Source organism: Antechinus flavipes, chromosome 1 (assembly GCF_016432865.1).
Source record: "Antechinus flavipes isolate AdamAnt ecotype Samford, QLD, Australia chromosome 1, AdamAnt_v2, whole genome shotgun sequence".
Taxonomy (NCBI): Eukaryota; Metazoa; Chordata; class Mammalia; order Dasyuromorphia; family Dasyuridae; genus Antechinus; species Antechinus flavipes.
Genome location: NC_067398.1, coordinates 467,691,041 through 467,703,461, shown reverse-complemented (window position 1 = coordinate 467,703,461; position 12,421 = coordinate 467,691,041).

Sequence of the window (12,421 nt, the reverse complement as noted above, 5' to 3'; positions counted from 1 at the left end):
CCCAACTCCCTTTTTTGTATTTTTAATTCTAATTTTAAATAAATAAACTTTAAATAATAAAAAAGTTCCTTGGTGGAAGACCTGTTTGTGATCTTTTCTTTGATGCTCAGAACTTAGCATAGCAATATTGGAAACTTATGCATTAGAAGTTTATTGAGAGCCTGTTTGTTGAAGATTATCTGGATTTACCTGAGTTTTTATGACTGGAATCGAAGATGGACCAGCATGGGACTCAAGAATGCTATAAGCATTTGTCTCTAATATCTGGCATTTATATTGGGTTTTAAGGTTTTCCTAGCACTTTACATAGATTATCTTGTTGATCATCATAACAATCCTCTGAGGTAGGTACTAATATCATTCTCATTTTATAAATAAGTAATCTGTGGCTGAGAGGTTAAGTACCTTCCCCAAAGTCATACAGTTACTAAATATGTAAGATAAGATAAGGAATTCAGACCTTCCTTATTCCAAATCCAACAATCTATCCTTAGTACCACCCTGTTGCCTAGATCTCTGATCTTAGATCATTGAATCATTAATTGAAGAGCTAAAAGTGACTTGTGGAGTCATCTAATCCAACAACTTCATTTTACATATGAGGATAGAAATCCAGAAACATAAGTGGTAAAATTGGGACTTGAACCAAATTCTCTGACTTCAATTCTTTTGTTCTTTTCAGTACAATGATATCCAAAACTATTACTTTGAGAAAACCTTAAAAAAGCCAGAATCCATTATAACAAGTCAATGTATTCATTCTACTTTTTACTTTTGAACAGCCTTAGTTTTTAGGATTAAAAAAATATAGTAATTCTCAAATCTAGGAAAGTAGTTGTACTTAAAAGTGTATATAATACACTTGATGACAGGGTCAAAATTCAAAAATGCTTTTTATAAGCTAGAACATCAGGATTAACCTAGTAGTATGAATTCTGTAAGAATAAATATGAAGTCTTAAATTTTGGATTCAGAAACTTGAACTCACAGGTATATAAGAGAGGAGGCAATTTATTTGGAAAATATATGGTAATTTAGTGTACTCTAAGCTCACTGTGAGACAGTAGTGTAATGTAGCTGCCCAAAAAAGCTTATGAGATCTTGGGATTCATTAGAAGAGGCATATTTCCAGGAATAAGAAACTCAGCCCACATCTGACATATTGTGTTCAGTTTTGGGCAGTGCATTTTAAAGATATTAATAGTATATAGAGCAAAAGTTAAAGACAAATAGGATGTCAAAGCGCATTGAGACCATGTTATCTGAGGACTGGTTAAAGATATGAGGGATGTTTAAACTGAAGAAAAGAAAGGGAGGCTTGATATTATCTTCTAAAGATAAAAAAGAGATTAGACTTGTTCATGATTAATCTACAGGGCAGAACTCAGAAGGAATGCAGATATAGGTTTAATTTCAGAAAAATTAAACCTTCCAAAAATTAGAAATAGCACGAAGTAGATTATTCCTCTTCAACAGATGACCATTTTTTTTTCCCTTTCACCATCTGTAATGCTGTTGTACCACCTGAGCAGTAATGTTGCCGAAGGGGGTTGGGGTTAATCATGAATTGGAAGACATAGATTGCCAGAGCTCGTTCTTGATTCTCAGATGCTGGGATTTCAATGATTCTGAGATTTTGACGTATCCCTTCTCTTACCTCAAAATGGTGCACCCTATTTTGAAACAACTTCCATAATCTTTTGATCCTTCCTCTAATTCTAGTGTTGACAGATAAAAAAAGAGGAACATCTGCTTAGTTGTTTTTTTGACTCTTTGGCTATCAGATGTAAGGAGGAAAAGGGTCCTTGGTATGTTTTCTTTACAGTAGAACTGAGCTTCAGTAGTAACAATGCATTTTGTTTAATAAAACTTGTGATGACCGAGTATTTAAAATCAGCCGGAGTCAGGGATTCAGGTTAAGGGAAAAATCTTCAATCTTTATTGAAGTGAAGAGGTGAAAAAGGATTGCGATAGCAATATGGGCAAGAAAGATTGCGATAGCAATATGGGCAGCTGCGACAGGAAGCCAGCTAGTGGAGGGGGACTGGAGAGGAAGAGCTGTCACAATGGCAATGCAAGCAGCTGTGTCAAGACGCTAGCCAGCAGTCTCTCCTTCTGCTTCCCTCACCAAAAAAAAGTGGAGTGCTTGCCTCCACTCACCAAAAACGTCATTTCCTATACAACCCATCTGGACTTGCACAAAGAGTGGGCAGGGGCCATTCTTTCTCCAAGCATATATATTAATAGAGTATGGTCCAATTACTATTTAGCCTCTTGTGCTTGGGACCTCAGTGCATCAACTCAAGCCTCAGCCCATTACAAAAACAAATGCAGATATAAATTAATAGTAGCTTCAATAAGAAGCTGCATATTGAGAAGTACTATATATTAACTTAATGTTATTGTTTCTGCCTTGTATGAAGACTTCTAGAAATTTATGCAATCACTCAGTTGAATTTTTAGATTTAGCATCAATTAATATTTATATTTTTGATCAAAACAATTCAAATAATTGTAGAAAACAGCAGTTAATTTTAGTTTTCTTTATCAAGATACAGTGAGTTGGGAATACAGTGAGGATATGTGGGCTATTTTGATAGTAAAACAAATACAAATTCTTTTTCATTCTGTATTTCAAAGACAGCTAAAATTTTAACTTAAGCAACTGACTCATTGCATAGGGAAAATGAGTATCTCCAAGAAAAAGGAAGATCTCAGTCTTAGAATGAGCTTTGATTTTTGCCATGTAAGTATCAGTATATGGTTTTCTGAGTTATTGTAATTTTTGAAAAGTATCCCACTTTCTAGTGATTAGTCTCACTATACTTAGACTTCTCCTCATTGATCTATACATTATCCATAGCTAGTCCTATATTATAAAGATTTTTGGCTTAATAGAACCTGCCAGAGGAAACACTGTAGTAGACTGTTATAGTCTTGTGAATCTGTGTTTTCTTCATATCATGATGAAACATTCAAGTTGGACTTTGGTCTAGCAAAATATCATATCTTTATTATCTGCCCAACTAGAACTAAATGGGAACCAATATTTAGCTTGACTATCTCATTTTACAATTGAGGATACTGGGATCTAGCAAGGTTGAAATATTTGTGCAAGGTCACATAATTAATTTCTAGGAAGTAAGTCAAGTCAGCAAGCATTGCTCTTATGCTTCCTATGTTCAAGTCATGATTCTAATAGCTGTGGATAAAAGGAAGGCAATCCATCCCCCTCAGAAAAGATGCCCTCTATGATTTTTAAAAGACTGTAGTCTAATAGAAGAGACAAGTGAACAAAGAACTATATACAAAGAGGATAGTAATAGAGGGGATAGCCTATCATTAAGGGGGATAAGGAAAGGTTTTTTGTAGCAGATGGAATTTTAACTGGGACTTGAAGGAAACAAGGGAAACCAAGAAATGGAGATGAGAAGGAAGAGAATTCCAGGCATGGGGGACAACTCTTTGAAAATAATCAGAGTTGAGAGGTGGACTATTTCCTTTAAGGAAAAGCAAGGAGAGCAGTGTTACTGGATTGTAAAGTACATAAAGGGGAGGAAGATATAAAAAGATAGAAAGGGAGGAAGGGCCATGATTTGAAGGAATTTAAAGGACCAAGTATTTTATATTTGATCCTGGAGGCAGCTCAAAGTTACAGAAGTTTATTAAGTATGGGTAGTGGTGCTATAGTCAGTCCTATAGTCAGATCAGAGGCAGATGTAGATCCTATACTGTTGTTTGTTTTTCATGCTTGAAGAGGATTGTGTCATCAGAGGGGTGGTGCCATGAAATGCAAGTGAGCTGAATTTAAGTGAGGGTGAATTATATGTATTTGCAAGCATACATGTATGAATACATGTGTTTTTGAATGTGTGGGTATATGAATACTGAAAGTTAGGAAATGAAACACTGATACATTGAACATGCAGTTAATTTTCAAAATAAATATATTCTCCAAAGTAAATTAAAAAAAAAATCTTTCTCAGCTATAATAATTATGTAAACAATTCCCAAAATGTGGTTTCATAAAGATATATTTTCTTACAAATCTAACAAATTTATGAATAAGTAACAAGATGGGTTCAAACTGAGATCACTTAATGAAAACAAATTTATTTCAAAACAAGGACTATAATTATCAGCTATAATCAATTGACTAAAATTATTATGTTTCTTAGATAAAGGACTTCATAGTGGAATTTAATCTGAATAAAATATAAATGACACACTTCTAAATCTTATTATTGAACTCAGAGGACTGGAATTTTGCAAAAGAACAAAAACCCAATTATGTTTTCTACTGAGTGAGTTGAATTTATTTTGCTTTATGTACTGAAGGGAAAAAAAGGAATTATTTTGCCATTCTGACTACACAGTACATCTTAAATTTATATTTAATTCAAATACTAATGGTAGATGTAATACATATTCTATCCATATTTAATTATGACACTCTGGTTATACACCCCCTTCTCTGTTCTTTCACTGCCTTTATTAAGTATTTTTTAGGCACCCACTCTGTACAGTGTGCTGTGGAAATCTCTGAGAATAAAAAGTGAAAATAAAAATAGACTCTTTCTCAAGGAGCCTACTACATTTTACTGGGAGGAGAATATAATGTGTTTAAGCAAACTACCTTAAGCGAATTCTTTGAAAATCTGTTATTTGAACAACTGTATCTGGTGTTCAACTAAAATCCTTTCTTTTGGAATTAAAGGACTTCATGGTGCATTATTTCTTCTTAGGAGAACACCAACACCAAATTTTACATACAATTCTTTATAAATAACACAAGGTATTTTGCAGATTTATTGCATTTTGAAAAGGGAAGGAAGGATATAGAACTATTCACAAGAGTGGTATCTGAATATCCCCACTTTCTGTTTATTAGAAGTATTTTTCATTTCTTTCTTGGATGACCTTGGCATAGTGGGAAAAGTCTTGAATTTGAAGGCATAAGGTCAGGTATCAGCAAAACCCCTCAGTCAAATGTTCTTTCAAGCCCTACGATTAGAAAATATCATTCCAATATTGACAAAAAGGAAGTTAATGAGGATTTTCATTACAAATTTATATACTGAAAATTAACACTAATCCAAATTTAAAAGACTGAGGAAAAACCAAAAAAAAAAAAAGAAAAAAGAAAAAAGAAAAAAGAAAAATCAACGAAAGATAAGAATATTATGAAAAGAAAGTCCATCAACTAGAAAAGGAGACTACAGTCACTAAGTCATTAAGAAAATGGTTCTTTGAAAATTAGAATAAAAGAGATAAAAAAAATAATAAAACAAAATATAAAGAATGAAAAAAAAAGGGGGGGGGAATAGAATGTGAGACATTTCCTAAGAAAAACAAGAGATCTAAAGAGCAGATCAAGAAGACAAAACATAAAAATAATTGGTCTACCTAAAAGTTATGAAAGGAGAAATAGTAGTAGTAGTAGTAACAGTAGTAGTAGTAGTAGTAGTAGAAAAAGAAGAAGAAGAAGAAGAAGAAGAAGAAGAAGAAGAAAAGAAGAAAAGAAGAAGAGAAGAAGAAAAGAAGAAGAAGAAGAAGAGAAGAAGAAGAAGAAGAAGAAGAAGAAGAAGAAGAAGGAGACGACGACAATTTTGCATATAATAATACAAGAAATAATTTTTAAAAATTGTCTTCAAGTGATAGAACAAGAGAGGAAAATAGAAATAGAAAAAAATCTACTTATCACCTGAAAGAGTTCCTACCAGAAAAATATACAGGAATATCATTGATAAATTTCAAAACCCACATAAAACTAAGTCTCTGAACAGAGTCTGAGGAAATGAAAACACTCTATAATTCAAATTCGATTGGAAAAACTTGAAGAAATGTCAGTCTCACTGGAGTAAAAAGGGTGTTCAGCCCAGCTTAGACAGACTCTGGGAAAGTCAGTGAAAGGATCTTAATCACAGTAAATCAGCAACTAAGACCCTCAGTCCTAGCTCAGTAGAGGAGCAGACCAGTGGGGTATTTCCAGTCCCAGGACAGATTTCAAACTCTGAGGAAAATTAGGCTGTTTTCTTTCAAAAACAGGTAAAGCTAATCCCTGCAAACACAAAAGGCCCCTGCCCTCAAAGCCAAGGCTCAGAACTTCACAGGAAGCTTGGGAGAGCACCCCATTTTCCAGGAGCAGAGCTTAACTATAAAAGTTTTTTTTTTTTTTAAAAAGGGGGAAATCCCAACCAAAAAGGAAAGAAAATGAGCAAGGAACAGAAAAAAGAACTTGAACAAATTAAAAACCTCTCATTAAATACAAAATTAGAGATGTTGAAGCTCAAAGGAGAGATTAATAAAATAAAGATTAAGAACTCTATTGATTCAAAATTAAGAATTGGTTTCATGAAAGAAATAGTTAGGAGCTATTTTGCCCAACTGTATGGCAGCAAGTCTGACAATCTAACCAAAATGCATGAATATTTACAAAAACATAAATTTCCCAGATTAACAGAAGAAGAAATAAAAATATTTAAATAGTCCCATTTTAGAAAAAGAAATTGAACAAGTCATTAATGAACTTCCTAAGACAAAATCTCCAGGGCCAGATGGATTCACAAGTGAATTCTACCAAACATTTAAAGAACAATTAATTCAAATAAAATGTAAACTATGGAAAAATAGATAAAAAAGTAAAGGATTCCTGCCACATTACTTCTATGATATAAATATGGTACTGATACATAAACCAGTAATCAAAAAAGAGAAAGAGAATTTCAGATCAATCTCTCTAATGATTATTGATGCAAACATTTTAAATAAAGTGTTATCAAAGTGATTACGACAAATTGTCAGTAGGATTATACTTTATTACTAAGTGGGATTTATACCAGGAATTCAGAGCTGGCCCAATATCAGAAAAACTATTACCATAATTGACCACATCAATAACAAAACCAGCAGAAATCATATGATAATCATAATAAATGCAGAGCTTTTGAGAAAATACAGCATCCATTTATATCAAAAAATCATTAGAGAACATAGGGATAAAGGGAAATTTCCATAAAATAATAAGCAGTATCTATCTAAAACCTACAATAAGCATTATTTGTAATAGAGAGATGCTGAACCCATTCCCAGGAAGATCAGGGGTGAAACAAGGATGCCTGTTGTCATCACTATTATTCAACATTGTACTAGAAATGTTGGCTTTAGCAATAAGAAAAGAAAAAAAAATTAAAGGAATTAGAATAGGCAATGAGGAAATAATATTATCATTCCTAGCAGATGATATGATGATGATCTTTTATTTTTCCAGATGAATTTTGTTATTATTATTTCTAGTTCTATAAAATAATTTTTTAGCAGTTTGATTGGTGTGAGACTGAAGAAGTAGACCAATTTAGACAAAATTGCCATTTTTGTTATATTATAACATATATTATATGTATAATATATTCATATTATATATGAAAATTTATCATTACATATTTTAATCCTCTCATGTTTTATTGTGCATGTGACAATTTTCTTCCTTTCCCTGTCTTTTTTTCCTTTTTCTAATCTTTTTTATTTGTATTTAAGTTTTAAATAAATATATTTTTAAAGGAGTAAAATATAGGAAAGTGACAATTAATCTGGGATAAAAGTCAAGTTGGAAAGATAGTTGCAGAAAAAGAAATACCAGGCCAAAAGAGTTTGATTTATAAGCAATAGAGAGCTAGTGAGATTTTAGGGGCAGGGAAATGAAATGATCAGACCTATGCATTACGATGGAAGAGTACTTTGTAAGCTATTTGTTCCCGGAAGAAAAGGAATCCAATCATTGGGTTGTTAATCATTTTTAAGCAAGAGAAGAAAAATTTGATATAGGATGGTAGCCATCAGTGTAGAGGATATAGTTGTGAGAAATGTTGTAAATGAAGAATCAAGAAGACATGGTAACTAATTAGATTGGAGGAATTAGGGGGAGGGTGAATCAAAAGTGACTGAAATTTTGAGCCTGCATGATTGAGGTTATGCCAAGAAGGAAAACACAAAACTTGTAGAGAGACAAATAAAAAATTTTTGGGGGAAAAAAATAAAAGTTAATAGTTGATTCATATTTTAAAAATCTGTTAAATGCAACTTTCCAGGGTCAACATTTTAAAAAATAATTTATTTTTAGTCTTTATTTCCTTTCCATATAGTGATCCTCATACTTTAGAAAGAGACAGTTAATCAGAATGCCATTCATTTTCCAGTGAACACCGAGAGTAATTCAATTTTCTTTTTCTTCTTGCCCTTCATGAGGCATATAGGTCAAGATTGATTTGTCCAATTACTTGAAAGTTGTAAAGCAAATAAGAAAACAAACAACAACCAAGCTCAACAGGGTATTAATCAAAAGGATTATATTTCTTGTTATTCTTTAGACCATGGTCATGAGATCCTTGCTCAAATTAACTACAGCTTTGAATGTGTTTAGAAATTCTCATTTAAAATAGAAATTGTTGCCCTATATCTCCCACCTTTTTAATTGATGTTTTAAAATTTTTATTTCATGGAATCAGAGCATCATAAATTGGAGATATAAAGGACTTTAAAGATGAAGTTAAACTTTGTTTTACAGATGAATATGCTGAGACACAGAGAATTTAAATAATTTGCTCAGTCACACATTTGGAACCACTTTATGACTGCAAGTCCACCAATACTCTCCAATCTGCCCTTCACATTGCCCATCTCCATTGAACTCTGTTTGGTAATAAAGAAAAGCAGTTAAATAATTCCAACATAAAGCAAATGTATTAGTATATATAGGATTTTGTACTCGTAGTCCTTTACTCTCTTACTCCTAGAACAATTGATTGAAAAGATGAATGTGTACTTCCTTCTCTGTTCTCTGGAGCCATGTTTATTCATTGTAATTCACCTGAATTTAGCTACTTTAAAAAAAATCACTTTTAATTTCATTCTAGCAATCACTGTGCATATTGCTTTCCTCATTCTGCTTTCTTTGTTCCACAATCCTGGTGATGATGTTTTAAATGGGGATGATATAAGTAGTAGGCTCAAGTCAATTGCCAATAGTCTCAGTTTCCTTATCTATAAAATGGGAATAATCATATTTATATATTCCCCAGTTTTTTTTTTCTGAGAAAAGCACTATAAAAATTTTAAATTACTATAAAGATGTGGTTTGCTTTTAATTATAGACATTATATCCTGAGAGAGACTATGTGGAAGAATGAATTAAATGTTGTCCTCAAAGCCAGGCCTCAGGGCCTGTTTCTGTTATGTACTGGATATAAAATCCCAGGCAAGTCATTTAATCTCTCTATATTCTAGGCTAGATGTATTAATTAACCATTTATTAAGCACTGATCATGTACCAGGTACTGTGCTAAACACTGGTCCCATTTGGTCCATAGCATTCTGAATATAGCCTTAACCAAATTAAATTTTTCCTATTTGATGTTTTTGTGCTGATATATTAATAAATAAGTTTACACACACACACATACACACACACACACACACACACACACATATATAAATGATTTTCTAAGACAGTATATATATCTCACAGTGAGCCTTATATATAACTTAATTGTCATCATTTTCTATTTAAGTTTGACACTACTACCTAATTTACATTGGTAGAGAAACTTTCGTTACTTGGGAGATCTTTGCAAGAATGAAATCACAAGAAGCTTCATTTTGGATTCAACTGAAATCCCATTTCCTTTAAGTGGCCATTACCAGTCTTCTCTCCTCCCTCCATTCCTAGTAACTTCCTTGAGATTACCTTCCTTCTTGTCTGTCTATATTTTGTACATACATAGTTATTTGCATAATGTCTCCCCTGTTAGAATATAGCATTCTAGAAGGAAGATACTATTATCAAAGTACATGCAAATAGTAGGTCCTTAATGAATGCATTTTGATTTTTCTATCTCTGTTATTATATAACAGCTTGAGGCTAGAAAGCTAAAAGCCAAATCTTTGATTATTCTGCTCTTGTATCTTCTCTCTGTGTAGACATATCCTAAGAAAGAAATATATCCAAAACCTAGAAAGGATTTATGCCCTAAGGAATGACAATGATCTTTTAAATTATAATTGAAAGCCTTAGAAGAACCATTAAGTGACAGATGGGGATAAAATTGCTAGAAGGGATGGGGTAGAGTGGTATCTTGAAGGTAGATTCAAGAAGATCTGAATTTAAATCCTATTTCAGACACTTACTGGCTGCCACTATCAGCAAGTTACTTAATTCTTCTTAATCTCTTCACTGTTTAAAAGTAAAGGGGAGAGGGGACAATTATTGCATCTGTTTCAAAAGGTAATAGTGAGGGTCAAAAAGAATAACAAATATAAAAGTGTTTTGCAAACCATAGCAAGTGCTAGATGCTCTTACTAAATTCTTAATAAAACTAACCAATAACACTATTGTTAGGATTAAAAATAAACAGGAAACAAATATTTTTTGAGACTCTGCTGTGCTTTTTCTAATGAAACATGTAAGTGTGAGCTATCATGTATAAGTAAAGCTTGTATAAATAAGATATGGAGCTGGCATATCCACCTGTGTTGTGACTGGGAAATGTTCAGCTAGTGAGAAACTGTGATAAAATGTGGCCAACCTGGCTCAATGCCCTTTATCCATTATCACATCACTGCTTCAGGATAAAGAATTCTGGCAAGCTCCTGTCGAATTCCTAGCTATCACCTCAATTGGGCTTGTATCTTTGTAGCTCGCATATTCATTCATATATTCTCATATTCTCAATATTTATGTCAAGTGATTATGCATACACACATACACAAATATGTACATTTACACATATACATAATATATGTGTGTACATACATATACACATCTCTCATCATCTATCTATGGTTGTTTTAATTGTATTTGACTCTTTGTGACCACATTTGGGTTTTTCTTGGTAAAGATATTGGGGTGATTTGTCATATTTTTACATAAACATATAATAAGTAATATGTATATATATATATATATACATGTATGTTTCTGTGTATATACACATATAGATTTTAGTCAATTAATGAGGCAATCCTAATAAAAACAGTTTCCCATACTGTTAACAAAATAGAACCCCCTCCCCGCCTTCCCTACCCCACGCTTTCTCCTTTTTACCTCAACTGTTGCTGTGTGGAACAAAATGTCTCTACATCCTTAAGATCAAAGATCTGTCTCCCCTTCTCTCCTAAACATGGTCCTTAAACAGCTTGCTTAAGAATTTGGTGGCCACTATCATTCTGTCAGTCTATCTTTCTCTAATAAACACTTACACATAAATTAGAATAGCATTAGGATTATAAGTGTTATATTCAAGGTAAGAGAAGTTGAATACTGGTCAATTTAGACTGGAAGGTGGAAGTTAGAGATTGTCTATCTTTTTCACTTTTTCTTTTCCATTAGAAGCAGGGCAAGAAACACCAGAATGTGTGCAAAACAAAAACAAAAACAAAAAACTTAAAGAATCATAAGAACAAAGACTTAAATTTAGATCTTAGGTATTATCAAGTCTAAATCTCCCTTATATAAAAGAAAAATAAGTTTTAGAGGGCAAAATTATTTTTTTCTGGTCACACTGTCTGGAGCATATTTTAAATAGATTTTTCTAAATTCCTTTCTTTTTAAAATGTATTTAACTTTTCTTAATTATATGAGACAACTTTTAGCATTCATTTTTACAAAATTTGGAGTTTCCATTTTTTCTTTCTCTTTTTCCTTTCCCAGGAACACACATCTAGGAGGTATTAAGTATTTGAGACCATATTTGAATTCAGATCCTTCTGACTTTAGGGTTGGTGCTCTATCCACTGCGCTACCCAGCTGCCTCTATAGCATAGTCCTTTGAGTCATTTGTACTTGTCTTGAATTATTAAGATGCTGAGAAGAGCTGAGTAATTCATAGTTGATTATCACACAATGATGCTGATACTGTGTACAAAGTTTTCTTGGTCCTGCTCACTCCACTTTGCATCAATTTGTGTATTTGCAGATTTTTCTGAAATCTGCCTGTTAATCACTTCTTATTATACAATAATTTTTCCTTACAGTCATATATCACAATGTGTTCAGTAATTCCCCAATAGATGGGCATCCTCTACATTTCTAATATTTTTCCTTCATGAAAAAGGTTGCTAAAATATTTTTTGCACATGTATAGTTTTTCTCTGTTTTAATGATATCTTTAGGATATAGACCTGCTAGTAGTATCAAAAATTATGCATAGTTTGATTGCCCTTTGGATACAGTTCTAAATTACTTTCAGAATGGTTGTATCATTTCACAACTCTATTTACAATGCATTAGTGTCCTAATTTTAATATACTCTAACAAATATCATTTATAGTTATCTTTTTTCTGTCATATTAGCTAATCTGATAGGTATGCAGTAGTACCTCAGAGTTCTTTTAATTTGTGTTTCTCTATTTAAAAGTCATTTAGAGT